The following is a 19,943-nucleotide window of genomic DNA, read 5'->3' as shown; positions in this document are numbered from 1 at the left end:
CCGTGGCAAAACTCGGACTGGATTGGCCACAGGCTGTGAGGGAGCTAACGCTGGGGCAGGCTGGATGATCGCTTCCTGCGGAGCCACTCCGTGCCCCCGCGCCGATCCATGCCGTTTTTTCCCGGATTTACACAGTGAATTGTGTATCATGGGATAAACCTTATTCTGCCCGGCTTTCTACTCCCCAGCTGCTGGAGTTTGGCAATGTGGCGGTATTAAGGACTGCGCTACGGGACGATGCCGCGGGTTGAAGACTCTCTTGCTAGTTACCTCTCTCCCCAGCTGACGTCGTCTTTTGGCAAGCCGGCGCTGCCGACGGGTCCGTGTCGGGTGACTTCCTCGCTGGTGGGAAGGCGTATATGGCGGCAGGCCAGGCTGGTGCGTGCTTGCACACCATGGCGGTTTTGCAGGCCTACCAGGGGACCTGCTGCTGGAGATGGAGAGAGGAGGCCCCTCTGAGGAGGAGTTGGCGGAGCTACGCCGGGCCACGGATCTTTCGCTTCGTGCCACCAAGGCTACGGCCCGGGCTGTGGGTCGCTCCATGTCTGTGTTGGTGGCCACGGAGAGACACCTTTGGCTGAACCTTTCGGACATCAGGCAGAAGGACAGAGAATTCTTCTGGATGCGCCGGTTTCTACTACGGGCCTGTTTGGGGAGGCGGTGAACTCTGTCGTCGACAGGTTTCGCCATGTGAGGTCCCAGGGGAGCATTCCAGCAGTTTTTCCCTCGCCGGACTGGATCCCGCTCTGCTGGGTCGGCTGGCCCTTCTCAGCCCTCTACCAGCTCCCCCGCCGGCCCAGAGACAGAGTGTCGCTTCTCGCGGTCCCCCTCGAGTGGCTTGGGACGCTGGGCAACGCTCCCGCGCACCCCCCCCCCGGCAGGTCGAGGACCTGAGGGCCGTCATCCTGTCTCGGAGGGGGAAGGCGAGGCGGTCCTGACTGTGTGTTGGCCCCCGAGGCCGACTGAGGTCCCCTCCAGGGCGGCCGCTTGCGTTGTTGTCCCGCAGCCGTGGCGCTCGGGACCACTAGCCGCCGCCGGGCCTTCTCCGCTCTGCCTTCCCCGAGGGGTGGCAGGGGCCGGAGGTTCGGCTCCTGGACTACAGGTCGTCGGCGGGTTCTTCCTGGCAGCCCGCTTCAGGGCTCTTCCGCGATCGGCACGTCGCACTGGCCACCAGCCCCGAGGGGTTGGTTCCGCTGGCGGATTTTGCAGACGCTTGGCGCGGTTTGGTGAACATGTCCCCATGGGTTCTGCGCACCGTCGTCGAGGGTACAGGCTGCAGTTCCGGGTCCGCCCCCCGGCTTCTCTGGGGTGGTCCGGACTGTGGTGCGCCCGACCAAGGCCTGGTGCTGGGACTGGAAGTGCGCTCGCTGCTGGAGAAGGGGGCCGTGGAGCTCGTTCCCCCGCAGGACAGCGGGTCCGGATTCTACAGCCGGTATTTCCTGGTTCCCAAGAAGGACGGGGGTCTGCGCCCTATTCTGGATCTGCGGGTTCTAAACCGGTCTCTGAGAGATACAGGTTCAAGATGCTCACCATCCCCGCCATCTGGTGTCACATCCGGTCCGAGGACTGGTTTGTCACCGTGGATCTGAGGGACGCTTACTTCCACATCTCCATTCGTCCTTCCCACAGGAAGTTCCTGAGGTTCGCCTTCGGGGGCGTGGTACCAGTATCGGGTTCTTCCCTTCGGCTGGCACTCTCCCCTCGCACTTTCACCAAGTGTATGGATGCGGCGCTGGCCCCTCTGCGGCTCCAGGGCATCCGGGTCCTCAATTACATCGACGACTGGCTTATCCTGGCTCAGTCTCGGGAGTTGGCGGTTCGGCATCGAGATGTCGTCTTGCTCATCTTCTTCGTTTAGGGCTGAGGCTCAACGAGGGGAAGAGTGTGCTAGCACCCGCCCAAAGGACTGTCTTCTTAGGGGTGGTGTGGGGACTCGTTGACAATGCTGGCACGTCTGTCTCCGCTCGTGTCGAGTCCCTTCTGGCCGCGGTGAAGGGTGTGAGGCTGGGCCACGCCATCACAGTGAAACACTTCCAGAGGGTGTTGGGCCTCATGGCGGCTGCTTCCAGCGTGATACCTTCTGGTCTTCTGCACATGAGGGCCCTGCAGTGGTGGCTGAAGTCCAGGGGTTCTCCCCGAGGGGGAACCCATTCCGCCTGATACGGGTTGCGCACAAATGTCTTCGTGCCCTGTCGGTGTGGAAGAAGCCTTGGTTCCTGTCCCAAGGACCCGCGCTGGGGGCTCCCTGTCGCCGTGTAATCGTTTCAACAGACGCTTCCCTCACCGGGTGGGGCGCGTCATGGACGACCGCTCGGCGAAGGGTGTTTGGCAGGAGCGTCACTCGTCATGGCACATCAATTGCCTCGAGATGCTGGCCGTGTTCCGAGCTCTGCGGAGCTCCTGCCTGCACTCCTGGGTCATCACGTGCTGGTCAGGTCCGACAATACAGCTGTGGTGGCCTATCTGAATCACAGGGGGGTCTGCGCTCGCGCCCTCTCTGCAGACTGGCGCATCTGATCCTCCGTGGTCCCAGCGAGACTGCTCTCTCTCAGGGCGATGTTTATATCCCTGGGCTTCAGATCAGGGTGCGGACCTGCTGTCGAGACAGGGGCTGAGGCCCGGGGAATGGCGGCTCCACCCCGAGGTGGTGGAGTCCTTGTGCGCAACGTTCGGACCTATAGACGTGGACTTGTTTGCGTCTCAGGAGTCTACGCACTGTCCTCTGTGGTTCTCCCTGACGCCGCCGGCCCCGCTAGGGCTGGACGCCATGGTGCGGGAGTGGCCGAGGCTGCGTCTGTACGCTTTTCCCCCCAGTCGCCCTGCTCCCGGGATCCTGGAGAGGGTCCGTCGGGAGGGCATCTGCCTGCTTCTGGTAGCTCCATTCTGGCCGACCCGGTGTGGTTCTCGGACCTGATGGCGCTCCTGGACGGTCTGCCGTGGCGCGTCCCTCTGAGGAGGGACTGCTATCCCAGGACGGGGGCGGGTTCTTCACCCTTGCCCCGCCTGTGGCGGCTGTGGTCTGGCCCTTGAGGGGGCCCAGTACCTGGAGGCGGGCCTGACGGAAGGAGCGGTCGAGACTCTCCTCAGCTCCTGGGCCCCGTCTACACGGAGGATGTATGGCCTGAAGGGAACGTCTTCTCTGCCTGGTGCAGTGGACGCATGCTGGACCCAGTTACCTGCCCGGTGGTTCAGGTGCTGGAGTTTCTGCGGGACCGCTTCTCTGCGGGCCTTTCCCCATCCACCCTCAAGGTTTACGTGGCAGCCATTTCGGCTTTCCACGCCCTTCGGGGGATGGGTCTCTGGGGAGACTTCCCTTGGTCGTTGCGGTTTCTCCGTGGGACCCGGAGGATGAGACCTGCGACTCGCCCTAGGATTCCCACCTGGGATCTGGCGGTGGTTCTCGGGCTTTGGCTGAGGCCCCCTTCGAGCCCGTGGAGTCGGCTGAGGCCAAGTACCTGACCCTGAAGATGGCCTTCCTCCTTGCTATCACTTCTCTGAGGAGGGTGGGGGACCTCCAGGCTCTTTCGGTTGTTCCCCGGTGCCTGGAGTTTGCCCCGGTAAGTGAGGGCCATCCTGCACCCCATTCCGGGCTACGTTCCCAAGGTGCAGTCCTCTGTTGCAGGGCCCATTGTACTGCAGGCGTTTCATCCTCCGCCTCATGTGACGGCGGTGGACGGGAGGCTCCATTTGCTCTGCCCTGTCAGAGCGCTGAGCGTCTTCGCTCTGAGGTCCTCCCGGTGAGGAAGACGGACCAGTTGCTGGTGTTTTCGGGTCCCCCAAGGCTGGGTTCCCCGCTTCCAAACATACTATCAGCAACTGGATTGTTCAGACTATCTCCCTGGCCTATCAGGTGCGCGGTTGCCTTCACCTATGGCTGTACGGGCTCACTCCACGAGGGCATGGCGGCCTCTACGGCTCTCCTCTCTGGGGCGTCTCTTCAGGGGGTTTGTGATGCAGCTGGCTGGGCCACTCCTCACACCTTCTTCAGGTTTTATGTCTGGACCTTCCCTCCGCTCCTGGCACCCGGTGCTCTCCTCCTAGTCGTGCCCAAGGGTTGCTTGCACGCTGGGCAGGCGGGGTTCGGCGCGGGTTAGTGGGTATCTCGTTCCATAGTGTCGTAACCGACGCAGTTCGAGTTCCCCTCGAAGGGGAACGTCTCGGGTTACGTATGTCCCTGTTCCCCGAGATAGGGGAACGAGACACTGCGTCGGTTCGCCGCCCTCGCCCCGCCTGGAGTGCCATGCTTCATAAAAAGAGCTAATGAGCTAGTGCCGGTGTGCTTATATGCCCCTAAAGGTTATGCCGTCACATGCTACCGTTCTCACTAGGACCAATAGGATTGGAGTAGTTTTCATTTGCATTCAGCCCTGTCATGCCTAAAGGCGTTCCCATAGTGTCGTACCGACGCAGTGTCTCGTTCCCCTATCTCGGGGAACAAGGGTTACATACGTAACCCGAGACGTTCTCTTTGTATCAACAACTGTGAAACTTTGTGTAAAAAAACGACTGGCTACAGAGAAATAGTTGAAGTTCCCCGAGAGTGATGCTGGAGATAGGTTGCTCTCTCTCGCAGGTTCTTCCCTCTTGCAATTGTCTATCAAACTGCTCATTTGCCGTCTGAGTCTCTTTTCTTGCTTGACCGTGTTTATTTAGTAAAAAAGTGTCCTGAACCTGACAATTATGTTGTTTCTGTCACAAATAATGTAAACCATCAAATTTCTAAGGTTGTCCTTACTGGGTAATGATTTCATCCAATCAAATTCAAATTTGGTCTGTGTCATCAAAGACCTCAACGATGAAAAGACATAAAAAGCATCAAGTTGGTTTGGCGTGGCGGGAATATGAGCATTTATCAATGAACAAAGAAGTTATTGTAAGATCAATTATGCGTGAAATGTCCCACAATCAACAAGAGTCCAGACCTGAGGACATCTAGGCTTTAGCCACCCCCCTTTCACAGCTAAAGAACTCTATGACATAAAGTCTTTGGATGAGATATTTGGCCTGCCCTCTATGATTTAGCCACGCCCCTTTTTAATAACTATCAAACCGTTAATGTAGACTATTGAGTGAGGTATCATTGAACTCAGCAGATAGTTATATTTTCATTGGTGATGATTTGCAGTGTCCGAGAGCCGTGCACCTAACCCCGGCAGCAAGGAGGTGCAAGGGCCCGGCCAACTCTGACTGCAGCTTTAATATTGTGTATATTACTGGAATCAGACCGTTATTAATGGACTAGAAAAAAGTTGGATCCTAATCATTCACACAAATGAATTAAAGCCTTAAATGAACTACAAAATGCCAGATATTTATTAATTTTGCTGAAATAATCAGCGGAGATAAAATAAACTGAAAAACTATTTGCAGGTTTTTCAATTGATTAATCAATGTTTGACTGACTCTTAAGATTATCAGTTGACTTAACCCTCCTGTTGTCCTCCTTTAAAATGTCTATATCTGAAATATGGGTTTCCTTTTTACAAATTACCACAAAAAGTGGATTGGATTCCTTACAACGCTCTCTACAAATACAACTGATCACTTAAAAAGGGACAAAAATGTCAAGTCTTTGTCAGGTTTTGACCTGAGTGGAAAACACACGGTTACACATTCACTAGTTAAGAACAACCCTACACATCCCATCCAGTTAGTATCTGCAGTTATCTGATACTTACAGAGCTTTGATGGAGGCTTTGACCACTGGCAGCAGCCTCAGAAGAGCCTCCTCTGAAGCAGAGTATTTCTTCAGGTCAAACACGTCCAATTGTTTCCTGATGACCGTAAGATGAAGACCAGAGCTGACCACTGAGCAGAGGAACAGTTCATCTGTGGAGAGACTTCCTGAACTCAGGGCCTGTTGGATCTCCTCCTAGAGAGAACCATCATTCAGTTCATCCGACAAAGTGGAACAGTGATGCTTCTCTCTGCAGACAGATTCTCACTGATCTTCATCTTGATGTACTCCACTGTTTCCTGATTGTTTCTGGGCTAGTTCCTGTCGGTTTCAGCAGGTCTTCCAGAACAAATGATTAGTCCTCTAGTGAAAGACCCAGGAGGAATCGGAGGAACAGGTCCAGGTGTCCGTTTGGACTCTGTAAGGCCTTGTCAATAGCAAACCTGTGGACCTTAAACATCACCGATTTTTTTGCTGAAAACCGTTTGCATTTGTTGAACCAGACTTTGCCCAAACATCACGTTCTTGTTTCTGTTAATGACTGCCCTCTCTACATGGAGAGCAGCCAGAAACTCCTGACACTCAATGATGGAGAAGTTAAACACTTTTTTTTATCCTTCTTCTTCCCACGTTGCTCTTTGAAGATCTCTGTGAACACTCCTGAACACACCGAGGCTCCACTGACGTCAATGCCACTCTCTTTGAGATCTTTCTCGTAGAAGATCGGGTTGCCCTTTTCCACTGATGGTAAGCCAGTTTTGCTAACGACTCAATACACTGAATGTACTCTTCTGGGTGAAACTTCTCTTTTGTCTGATGAATCTGATACACCAGGAATTCTGCGTACATCTCAGTCAGGGTCTTGGGCAGCTCCTCCCTCTCTGGTCTTCATCACCTCCTCCAGAACTGTAGCAGTGATCCAGCAGAAGACTGGGATGTGGCACATGATGTGGAGGCTCCGTGAGTCTTGATGTGGGAGATGATTCTGTCGGCCCGCTCCTGATCTCGAATCTCTTTCTAAAGTACTCCTCCTTCTGTGGGTCAGTGAACCCTCTGACCTCTGTCATCATGTCTACAAAATCAGAATGGATCTGATTGGCTGCTGCAGGTCGTGTGGTTATCCAGATGCGAGCAGAGGGAAGCAGTTTCTTCGTGATGAGGTTCGTCAGCAGCTCGTCCACTGAGGTCGGCGCTGTCACATCAATTTTAACTGCCCTGTTTTTATTGGTGGAGCAGTCCAGATCAAGGCGGCTCTCATCCAGTCCGTCCAGAACAAACAGAAGTTTGAATTCACTCCTGTCAAATTGGGTGTTTCCTGATGACTGCAGAGCTAAAAGATGTAATTGAGAGCTTCTTCTTTGATGTCTCTGGTCCCCCAGATACATTCATGAATGAGCTCTGTCAAACACCACTTGTCCTCCTTCTTTAAATTCAGCTGGCGGAAGGTGAAGGGGAAAATGAGATGCACATCTTGATTGGTTTCTCCTTTACACCAGTCCAACACAAACTTGTTCACAAGAAAGGTTTTTCCAATTCCTGCGATTCCATTGGTCAGGACTGTCCTTATGGCTTTGTCTTCTATAGAGGGGTTTTGAACATGTCACAAGGTGTAATGGTTGTCTCTGTATCGGCTGGCTTCACCGCTTCAAGCTGCATGACCTCATGCTGTGTGTTGATGTGGACGTCCCAGTAGCTCTGATGTACAGATGTGTGTAGATGTCATCCAGAGGTCGGCCATCTTTGTTCTGGGTCCACCCTCCTGAGCACACCCAAACTCATCCTGGGTTTGGCTGGAGCTGTTGTTGGTAATATGAGATGTGTCGTGGTGGCTTTGGTACTGGAACAATCCCGTCTGCATTGAAAACAAAAATAACAAATATGAAGTATGATGATGTTGGTCTCCAGATGCAGTCTCCGTACACAAATACTCTAATAGTAAAGAATTGGCTGTTGTTATTTCCCCTCTACACTAATCACTACGGCAGAAGGTTCGGTGAGTGCAGGTTAGCGCATGCACAGTTATGTAGATGGTGTAGTATATGACGGATACTTGTGTTTCAGCTAGCTGTGCCCTCAATAAAAGTTTTAACTGAGTAAACGTCGTGTTTATTAGGAGTAACATTGGTAGCTGAGGATGGTTGTAAGATGGCAGCTAGTTATAAAGTTCCACCGAAGTTTGATGAAGCCAGACCATATGAGTGTTGGAAAAATGAAGTCAGAATCTGGACGAAGTTTACCGACCTCGACGAGACGAAACAAGCCCTTGCTGTTGCCTTGGGACTTGAGGGGAGAGCTCATGAAACAGCGATGGAAATACCCGCTGAAGAGTTGGACAGTCAAGACGATATGGAATCGTTGTTCGCTAAACTGGACCATGAGTTCTTAAAGGAGGAACCGAGCATTTAAAGCCTATTCTTGTTTGGATGGCATTACAAAAGATAGTTCCGTTTCTATGATGGACTACATAATTGATTTCAAACAGCGATACAACCGGAGGAAAAAGTATAACATGACACTTCCTGATGCTATACTGTTAGACACGGCTCAACTGTTGTGGGTCTGCTGCCTTTTCTGTTCCATTTCCCCCTCCTTTCCCCTGTGTGTCTGTGTTTGCTGTCCACCACTTGAGGGCGTCCTAGAGGTTCAAGGTCTACCAGCTCAGCTGCACCACATCACCATCATCTGTCTACCAGCACAGCTGCGTCTCATCACCCATCACCACCACTGCAGTATTTATACCCGGGCTGACCACCTCTTCAGCGCCAGTTCGTTACATACTCCCAAGTGGTAACTAGGCCAGTCACTTAGTGTTCGTTGCGCTACTAAGCTTACTATTTGACTAACTTTGTTTTTTCTTTCCGTCACAGATTCTGTGTTCCATCACCACTCTGTGCAGCTTTCCCGGACTGGATTACCACTTACACCTTCACCATCTCCCGTCCCTTGGTTTTTGTGTGTGTTTTGTGGATTAAACCTTTTTTGTTACCTTTTCCTGTTGTCCTGTGTTGTTCTGTGTTCGGGTCTGAGTGAAACCCTAACAGAACGAACTGGCCAAAAATGGACCCCGCGGAAACACCACAGGATACCAGCGGTGAGGGTGCCCAGCGGGCTCTTCACTCCCAGGGAATCCTACTCGGACAACATGACCAGCTTCTCCGCACGTTGTTGGAAAACAACCAGCTGCTCATCGCCCAAGTCACCAAGCTAACTGAGCAGGTAGATAAACTGTCTGTCACTACCTCTCCCTCTCAGCCTGTCTCTCCACCTGCCCCCCCTGTCATGGCTGCTGCTCAACTTCACCGCGAGCCTCCCATCTGCTCGCCTGAACCGTTTTCAGGTGAATTGGACAAATGCCGGGGTTTCCTTCTGCAGTGTGGACTCATCTTCCGCCAACGCCCGCTGTCCTTCTCTTCGGACGCTTCCAAGGTACATTACGTGATAGGCTTACTCAGAGGCAGAGCACTAGCTTGGGCAGAAGCAGTGTGTACTAGCCGTCTCACTACTGAGATCTCTTTTGATGATTTTTCTGCGGATTTAACTGCTGTTTTTGACCACCCGGACTATAGTGGGTGTGCAGCTAAGCGTTTGCTTAGCCTCCGTCAAGGAGCTGACAGTGTGGCTGACTATTCGGTGGGTTTCCGGACACTGGCTACTGATTCCGGCTGGAACGAGGAGGCACTACGTGGGGTGTTTGTTAATGGATTATGTGAAACGGTTAAGGATGAACTTGCACTCCGGGATGAGCCCGACTCCCTTAACAACCTTGTTTCCTAGCCATTACGCTCGACAACAGGTGGCGAGAGAGGAGACGCGAGAGAGGCGGCCGGCCGGATCCCGTCAAACAGACTTCTGCTCCGACCCGGCGTCGCAGACCGTCCTCCCCTACGTTTCCAGCCACCTCGCCATCAACGCATCCGGAGACTCCGCTGTGGAGGCCATGCAGCTGGGTCACACCCGTCTCACTCCTGCTGAGAGACACCGTCGCATACAGGCAGGTGAGTGCCTGTATTGTGGTGATCCCTCACCGTGTGGCAACATGTTCTGTCCGACCAAAAGACAAGGCTCGTCAGTGAATGTGGGGGTACTGACGAGCCCTATCCCTACTCCTGCACCCACTAAACTCCGTCTCCAGATCCCTGCCACCCTGCAATATGAGGACCTTTCACTGCCCGTCGCGGCTCTTATTGATTCGGGTGCCGAGGACAATTTTATGGCGTTAGCCTAGCCAAGCAAGCCGTTTGCCTACTGTGCCCATGGAGACCCCGTCCGGGTCACCGCCGTTGATGGCCACACATTGGCCCGTGTAACACACCAGACTGTGCCGTCACGGTGGTCCTGTCCGGGAACCACCGTGAGACTATGTGTTTCAGGATTATGTCCGCCGCTGCCTCCCCGCTTATTCTCGGATTCCCGTGGCTTAAGGTACACAACCCCGTCATTGATTGGCAGCGTCTCACGATCCTTAGTTGGAGTGACCGCTGTCATTCCGTCTGCCTAGGCCTGCTCTGTCCCACCTGCCGAACGTGACCCTGCCACGGCGGAGACACCTCCGGACCTGTCTTGGTCCCTCCGGACTACATGGGTCTTGCGGAGTTTTCAGCAAGCCAAAGCCCTATCGCTTCCTCCCATAGACCTTATGATTGTGCCATTGAACTGTCCCCCGACGCCCCTTATCCCGCTAGCCGCTTGTTTAGTGTGTCTCGTCCTGAGCGGGAGGCTATGGAGAGGTATAAAGGGATCCCTATCGTCCGGCATCATCCTCCTTCTTCATCCCCGTGTGGGCGGGGGGTTCTTCTTTGTGGAGAAGAAAGACAAGTCACTGCGCCCCTGTATAGACTATCGGGGGCTCACAACACATTACCATTAGAATAAATATCCCCTGCCTTGATCAATTCCACCTTTGAGCCTCTGCAGGGCCCGCTATATTCACCAAACTGGATTTAAGGAACGCTTACCACCTCGTTCGTGTCAGGGAAGGCGACGAGTGGAAGACCGCCTTCAACACGCCTCTGGGGCACTTTGAGTACCTGGTCATGCCATTCGGACTAACTAAGCTCCAGCTGTCTTCCAGGCACTGGTCAATGATGTGAGTGGGACTTTCTGAACCGTTTGTGGTAGTTTACCTGGATGACATTCTTGTTTTTCTCCTCCTCTCTCTCCGAGCATGTGTGTCATGTCCAGCAGGTTCTTCAACGCCTCCTAGAGAACAAGCTGTACGTGAAGGCTGAGAAATGCTCCTTTCACCAGCACTCGTCCCGTTCTTGGGTTCGTGATCGAGAGTGGACAGTTTCGGCTGACCCAGAGAAGACCAAAGCTGTCGCCGACTGGCCCACGCCTACGACCGTAAGCAACTTCAGCGCTTTCTGGGTTTTGCTAATTTCTCCGCAGGTTCATACGTGACTTCAGCCGGGTGGCGTCCCTCTGACTAAGCTCACGTCCCCCAGATCCCTTTCCACTGGTCTCCTGCTGCTGAGCATGCTATGTTCCACGTTGAAACGGCTGTTTACTTCGCCTCCTGTACTCAAACACCCCGACTGCTCACCCCAGTTTGTGTGGTGGTGAGTTGACGCTTCTGCGTCTGGAGTGGGGGCTATACTGTCTCAACGCTCCACTTCAGACCAGAAGCTCCACCCTGGGCCTTCATGTCTAAGAAACTGTCCGTTGCCGAGCAGATTACGACGTGGGGAACCGGGAGCTCCTGGCGGTTAAGCTGGCACTGGGAGTGGCGTCACTGGCTCGAGGGTGCGGAGCTGCCGTTCGTAGTGTGGACGGACCACAAAACCTTGCCTACATCCAATCCACTAAGAGACTGAACTCACGTCAAGCCAGGTGGGCCTTGTTTTTTGGTCGTTTCAATTTTACCCTTACCTACGGCCAGGTACACGCAATGTTAAACCCGACGCTCTGTCACGTCTGTTTGACCGCACTGAGGACTCTTCTGAGCCGGAATCGGTGCTGTCACCCTCTCGGGTTGTTGCCGCCGTACGCTGGGAGATTGAATCTCTGGTGAAAGAGCCGCTCAAGCTACGGATCCTGTTCCCGAGACGGCCCCCCCGATCGACTCTTCGTTCCGCAGCCCGTACGGTCTCAGGTATTGCATTGGACACACACTGCACGTTTTGCCTGCCACCCTGGCGTACATCGAACTCTGACTCTGCTGAGGCGACACTTCTGGTGGCCGTCGCTGAAGCCGATGTCCGGGCTTACGTGCGGCCTGCACTGTCTGCGCTCGGGAAAGGCCTCCCACCAACAGCCTGCTGGTCTGTTGCAGCCACTCCCGGTCCCCAGCCGTCCCTGGTCGCATGTGGCCCTGATTTTGTCACGGGCTTGCCCGTTTCTGGAGGTAATGACACTATTCTCACTGTTGTGGACAGGTTCTCTAAATCTGTCCATTATATTGCATTACCTAAATTACCTACAGCCAGTGAAACGGCTGACCTCGTTGTCCAACATGTTTTCCGTCTCCATGGAATTCCTGTGGACATTGTGTCTGATCGAGGCCCACAATTCATTTCCAGAGTGTGGAAGGAGTTTTGTTCTGCCCTAGGTGCGACCGTCAGCCTCTCTTCTGGATTCCATCCTCAATCAAACGGTCAAACCGAAAGGGCCAACCAAGACCTGGAAACCGCTCTCCGCTGCGTAGCGCCGCCCAGGAGCCCACCGCCTGGGCGTCTCTCCTGCCGTGGGTGGAGTACGCGCATAATTCACTGACCTCCTCGGCCACCGTCTCTCCCCCTTTGAGGTGGCTTTGGGGTACCAACCTCCGTTATTCCTGCCCAGGAGAGGAACTGGCTGCCGTCATTGCAGGACCACCTACGTCGCTGTCGTCAGGTTTGGGTCACGCTCGAGAGGCCTTGCTCCAGACCACGGAGCGGACCAAGGCGGTGGCGGACAGACACAGGATCCCGGCACCCCAGTTCCAGCCAGGCCAGGAGGTGTGGCTGTCATCCCGGAACGTGCCGCTGCGCACCGAGTCGCGGAAACTCTCCCCGGGTACTTGGGCCCGTTCGTGGTCGAGGCCATCATCAACCCCTCGGCCGTGAAGCTGCCCGCTGCCATGAGATCCACCCTACCTTCCACGTGTCCCAGTTGAAGCGGTGTCTTCCAGTCCGCTTTGTCCTCCTGCTGACCCGCCTCCCCTGTCAGCTTATAGACGACCATCCGCTTACACAGTCCGTCAGCTCCTGGACGTTCGGCGGCGTGGCAGAGGGTTCCAGTACCTGGTCGACTGGGAGGGCTACGGGCCTGAGGAACGGTCTTGGATCCCTCGGCGGTTCATCCTGGACCCTCAGTTGGTGACCGATTTCCATCGGTCCCATCCGGATAGGCCTGGGCCGCCGGGAGGCGTCCCTTGAGGGGGGGGCTCTGTTGTGGGTCTGCTGCCTTTTCTGTTCCATTTCCCCCTCCTTTCCCCTGTGTGTCTGTGTTTGCTGTCCACCACTTGAGGGCGTCCTAGAGGTTCAAGGTCTACCAGCTCAGCTGCACCACATCACCATCATCTGTCTACCAGCACAGCTGCGTCTCATCACCATCACCACCACTGCAGTATTTATACCCGGGCTGACCACCTCTTCAGCGCCAGTTCGTTACATACTCCCAAGTGGTAACTAGGCCAGTCACTTAGTGTTCGTTGCGCTACTAAGCTTACTATTTGACTAACTTTGTTTTTTCGTTCCGTCACAGATTCTGTGTTCCATCACCACTCTGTGCAGCTTTCCCGGACTGGATTACCACTTACACCTTCACCATCTCCCGTCCCTTGGTTTTTGTGTGTGTTTTGTGGATTAAACCTTTTTTGTTACCTTTTCCTGTTGTCCTGTGTTGTTCTGTGTTCGGGTCTGAGTGAAACCCTAACATCAACGAAAAGACAATCAGCAGACACTGACGGCTTGCACGGAGTTGAAGTTCTCCTCCATGAAGTCGGCTCTAAAAAGGATCTTTGAAGGGAAAACACCAGGTTCATCAAACAGAATACAAATGAACCAGGACGTGGCGTTTTTCACAGAACAAAGACCACAAGGAAGAGGAAAACGGAACCTAACATGGCAAAGTGGACAACTAAGGCAGCCACTGCCGGGGACTAATCCACTGGATAAGTCTGGTAAGAGATTCAGATGTGCTATTGGCCAATGCACGTTTCATTGGGCTAAAGACTGTCCTCACAAGAAAACTGAACAAGTAAGAAGAACGGAAGATGCGAATGTAGAGGAATGTAACATCACATTGTTTCCAAAGGCCTCCATGTCAGATGCTGAGATATTTATGACTGAATCATTGGGATCTGCAGCAGGCACGGCGCCAGGATTTCAGTTTTGGATGGGCCAGACCAATTGTGGGTGGGCCTTAAATTAAAACATGATATCAAATCACTGTTTAACCTAATACAAATGACTAATGTACTGTTATATTATCTGTGCTACTATAATAGAGATTTCAGTAGCTTGATGCTCTTTAAATATGTTGTAAAAAAAACATTGTTCAAACGTTTTGTTGTACAGGACGACCCTATCGGACCGCTCTCCTTGGTTCTGCCCAGAGAGGAGCGCGTTGGAATCTCCATTACGCACCGTACCTGGCTGCGCTGTTACGCAAAGCTCCATAGACCTAAGACTGGAACAGTGGTCGGGCATTTAATATTTCCCCAGAACATAATGTAGTTCTGCTCGTATAACAGGAGGCCGAATATTTCACAATTCTGTTAAATTGTTTTTATGTTTTCAACACTACAGGTCAACAACACTGCTCGACAGTTTGATTCAATACTCGGGCAGAGAACTGGTTCATTGACGTCGTCTGTCGTGTAAAACGAGACTCAAGTTATTTCCGAAAGAGACAAACTGTTACTGTAGTGTGATTCATGTTATAACCATATTTAACAAAAGGAAATAAATCACATTAACAACAGACACAGCGCCGATAACAAGGGGAACCCATCAGGGAAAAAGAAAAATCACAGCTGATATAGAAAGAGAATGTGCCTGTAGATTTGTAACGGGTTATGAATTGATTATTTTAATAATCTCAATGCAGATAGAGTAGCTTTCACATACCTTACTCTTATCCCTCGTGGTACACAATTAAACTCGCTAAAAAAGACCTAGAAGAAGAAGGTCGCCTCGTACACACACACACACTGACACAAATTACAGCAGTAGTCGGCGGGGTTTGCTCTTGAAAATGTCAAGGATTTTATCAAAGTCGAGAGTTACTGTAAGCTCTCTTTCATATGTCAACAGACACAGAGACATAAGGCTTATAAGCATGTTGCTCCTGTTCGGTGTTTTAATCCGGTTGACGCTGGAAAAGACGCGTTCAACTGTACAGGATGTCATCGGCAGCGTTATCAGAGCTTTTAGGAAAGCATGGATATTTGGGAAAACGTCCTCATTGCATATGTCATTAGTCTGAAGGCTAGGAGACATCAGGACTGCTGCAGATGCCATGAGGCCAGAGGTGTCCCTGTGGAATCGAGTGTTCATTAAGCTGAGAGTCTATTAGCGCGTTGGAAATTTTGCGCAGATCACTGTCACTTAACAGACAAACATCCATCCATCCATCCATTTTTTTTAAATTAAGTTAAAAACCATTTAAGATTTAAACTATTTTAGCACAAATTATGAGATAATTTGCCATTTTTTAATTATTCTTTATAATTAAAACATATATTATTTTTAATGAAAATTTGTGGGTGGGCCTGTTGAAAAGTGGGTGGGCCTAGGCCCGTCAGGCCCACCCATGACGCCGTGCCTGATCTGCGGTACTGCCTGTACCCGTACGGTGTGTGGGGAGAAATGGCTGGAAAGCTATAGATGACCTCACCAGGATCAGGTGAACAGATCAATGCAAACAGAAACTCCCAGTTGCAGACCATTTCAGTTCAGAGATGGCAATCTGGTGTATTCCACATTAAATGTTAAACTACCCCCCTAAAATAGGACTAACAATGCCAAGTCACCTGGATGCCCTCAGTCGAACCAATCACCTTTCATTAAAGCAGCTCTAAGGACCTCCTCCTCGGTTCTGCTTTTAGCTCAGCGGACTGGGAACTGAACGCTGACCTGTGGGGAACCGACTCCATTTTCCAGTAAATGTTGCTGTCACCCACCTCGGGCAAGACATGGCGTGCTCTCCAAACCCTCAAAGCTTTTGTAGTTCTCTTAGAAACTCTAGTATCTTGGGAAGAATGCAGCAAGGAGTCTCCCAAGATGAAAGAGGCAACTCCCACCCAGCAGGTGGAGCGGTGCCGAGAGAGAGGTGGAGCCCATGAGCCCAGAGGACTTGAGGAAGCTGTAAATGCTGGTCTCTACCCACACTCAGTTTATGGCTGATCCTCTGTTAGCTTACCCAGAATGCCATGCTGGTGTGCTGACAGCACCTGCTCCAAATGGCTTCATTGGTCCCAGTTTGTATTTCTAGAAAACCACTTTACTTCCAGAATAAACCTGGTGGTTTGGTGTCATTGGAAATGCTCACAGCACATCTGAAAATATTTATAATTAAAAAGATTATTGGCAAGATTCTCTCACACACACAGACACACACACGCAGACACACACACACACACACACACACACACCACCACACACAAATAACCAATCTTTTGCTAATGTACCTTCAGTTTCTTCAACACCACTGCATCAACTGAAACAGAAATTATGAAATATTATCATCCAGTTTTTATTTGATTGATCCGATTCCAATAAAAATTCTCTCACACACACACACACACACACACACACACACAACACCCCACACACCACACACACACACACACCACACACCCACAAACACACACACCCACACCCACACACACACACACACACACACACACAGACACACCACACACCCACCTTCTGTTTCTTTGGTCCCATCCGTCCTGTCAGGAGACGAACTGGAACCAACATGTAACAGCTCTGAGAAATGCTAAATGATTGAAGCATTGGTTAAATCCGTTGAACATGAACATAGTTCAACATTAATAAGGCTTTATTACATTAGGACTTCAGAGGAGAACTTACGGTACGTGTTGCTGACAGTAACGTTACATTCCCCTCCACTTGAACATCTGTAAGTGAGGTGAGCAGACGACCCCTCCATCCTGGGCGCTGACTGCTGGGCTTCCTGCCCCCCTCCGAGTTTCAGCTGGTTGACAAGAGACAAAACCATAGGAAGCAGAACTCCTGACCTGCTAGAAGGGTTCAGATCCGCTTTGGTGGTAGAGCTGATTTAGCAAAGAGCTGAAGATCTCCAACTAATAAAGCTTGGTCCATGGTTCTGCAGTTTAGACCCAGTCCCATTTAAGACTTTTAAAAGACGTTATCAAAACTATTTAGACCTATATCTGTATGGTTGGGTGTTCTGTCTCGTCTTATGTGGTAGTCTGATTTCCTGTCTTAATTTCTTCTGTCATGTTTGTGATCGTGTTATTTTTGGTAATAAAAAAAGAAACCCTGATGGTAGAAATGGGATGGACTTCAGATGCTTGACAGCACAGCTGATCACATTAAGAACATATTTACATCTTTAAAAGGAGTAAAAGAAGCATTAAGGCAGATATTTAACACACACACACACACACACACACACACACACACACACACAACACACCACACACACTAATACTGAGTTTTAAGTACCTCCAGTGTGAGAGAGGACGCTCCTCTGGTCCCTGAAGTTTCTTCAAACGTCCACTGAAACAGAACATCATGTGATCACTGCTGGTTTTCCTACTTGATTGATGAATTTATTATTTTATTACGGGACAGCTGGGACTGGGGGACTTACTGAGTCTCTGCAGGACGCTGTCCTCTACACTAAAGGTGGAACCATGGACACCAGCTGGGTTCAGGTTCAGAGAGTCTGGTTCTGCTGCACACACCCACACACACACACACACACACACCACACACCCACACACACACACACACACACACACACACACACACCCAACACACACACACACACACCCTCTGGCTGAATCCTATGTTTTCAATACTTCAATTTTTTTGGTGGCAATACTGTATCAATACACAAGTATGGAGCTGGTGTTATATATTATAATTATTTATTTGTATTTTAAATATTATATATTAGTCCCCCCCACCGTTCCTCCTCATGTCCCTTCTGTCCCCTCAACGAGACCATCATACACTGCTACCTGGACTGTCCCAGACTGAGGCCTCTTTTTAACATGTTGAGGACTGTTTCTGGACTGTGGGGGGGGGGGGGGGTTTACTGAGTCTGCTTTTATTTTTTTTGGTACTGGCTCCAACAAACACAACGTGAGGAAGTGGACACTGTTGAATCTTATTGTGGGTCAGTCCAAACTACCGGTCTATAGAAGCAGAAAGAACCAGGTGGACAACGTGTCCAAACTATCGATCTATAAAAGCAGAAAGAACCAGGTGGACAACGTGTCCAAACTATTGATCTATAGAAGCAGAAAGAACCAGGGGGACAATGTGTCCAAACTATTGATCTATAGAAGCAGAAAGAACCAGGTGGACAACGTGTCCAAACTATCGATCTATAGAAGCAGAAAGAACCAGGTGGACAACGTGTCCAAACTATTGATCTATAGAAGCAGAAAGAACCAGGTGGACAACGTGTCCAAACTATCGATCTATAGAAGCAGAAAGAACCAGGTGGACAACGTGTCCAAACTATCGATCTATAAAAGCAGAAAGAACCAGGTGGACAACGTGTCCAAACTATTGATCTATAGAAGCAGAAAGAACCAGGGGACAATGTGTCCAAACTATTGATCTATAGAAGCAGAAAGAACCAGGTGGACAACGTGTCCAAACTATCGATCTATAGAAGCAGAAAGAACCAGGTGGACAACGTGTCCAAACTATTGATCTATAGAAGCAGAAAGAACCAGGTGGACAACGTGTCCAAACTATCGATCTATAGAAGCAGAAAGAACCAGGTGGACAACGTGTCCAAACTATCGCTCTATAACAGCAGAAAGAACCAGGTGGACAACGTGTCCAAACTATCGATCTACAGAAGCAGAAAGAACCAGGTGGACAACGTGTCCAAACTATCGATCTATAGAAGCAGAAAGAACCAGGTGGACAACGTGTCCAAACTATCGATCTATAACAGCAGAAAGAACCAGGTGGACAACGTGTCCAAACTATTGATCTATAGAAGCAGAAAGAACCAGGTGGTCAACGTGTCCAAACTATCGATCTATAGCAGCAAAAAGAACCAGGTGGTCAACGTGTCCAAACTATCGGTCTATAGAAGCAGAAAGAACTAGGTGGACAACTTGTCCAAACTATCGGTCTATAGAAGCAGAAAGAACCAGGTGGACAACGTGTCCAAACTATCGATCTATAGAAGCAGAAAGAACCAGGTGGACAACGTGTCCAAACCATCAATCTATAAAAGCAGAAAGAACCAGGTGGACAATGTGTCCAAACTATCGATCTATAGCAGCAGAAAGAACCAGGGGGACAACGTGTCCAAACTATCGATCTATAGAAGCAGAAAGAACCAGGGGGACAATGTGTCCAAACTATCAATCTATAGAAGCAGAAAGAACCAGGTGGACAATGTGTCCAAACTATCGGTCTATGAAGCAGAAAGAACCAGGTGGACAATGTGTCCAAACTATCGGTCTATAGAAGCAGAAAGAACCAGGGGGACAACGAGTCCAAACTATCGGTCTATAGAAGCAGAAAGAACCAGGTGGACAACGTGTCCAAACCATTGATCTATAGAAGCAGAAAGAACCAGGTGGACAACGTGTCCAAACCATCAATCTATAAAAGCAGAAAGAACCAGGTGGACAATGTGTCCAAACTATTGATCTATAGCAGCAGAAAGAACCAGGGGGACAACGTGTCCAAACTATCGATCTATAGAAGCAGAAAGAACCAGGGGGACAATGTGTCCAAACTATCGATCTATAGAAGCAGAAAGAACCAGGTGGACAACGTGTCCAAACCATCAATCTATAAAAGCAGAAAGAACCAGGTGGACAATGTGTCCAAACTATCGGTCTATAGCAGCAGAAAGAACCAGGTGGGCAATGTGTCGAAACTATCAGTCTATAGAAGCAGAAAGAACCAGGTGGACAACGTGTCCAAACTATTGATCTATAAAAGCAGAAAGAACCAGGTGGACAACGTGTCCAAAACTATCGATCTATAACAGCAGAAAGAACCAGGTGGACACGTGTCCAATATCGGCTATAGACCAAAGAACCAGGGGGGACATGTGTCCAAACTATCGATCTATAGAAGCAGAAAGAACC

The 19,943-nt window shown here is 50.8% G+C and overlaps 1 pseudogene; it reads left to right on the top strand.

Annotated features, from left to right (window-relative positions):
• Window positions 1–237: 237 nt before the first annotated feature.
• LOC116685472 (uncharacterized) lies at window positions 238–3,741 on the top strand (annotated as a pseudogene).
• The last annotated feature ends 16,202 nt before the right edge of the window (window positions 3,742–19,943 follow it).

The sequence above is a fragment of the Etheostoma spectabile genome, unplaced genomic scaffold (genome assembly GCF_008692095.1).
Source record: "Etheostoma spectabile isolate EspeVRDwgs_2016 unplaced genomic scaffold, UIUC_Espe_1.0 scaffold00569865, whole genome shotgun sequence".
Lineage (NCBI taxonomy): Eukaryota > Metazoa > Chordata > Actinopteri > Perciformes > Percidae > Etheostoma > Etheostoma spectabile.
This window is presented reverse-complemented; position numbering and strand designations above follow the sequence as displayed.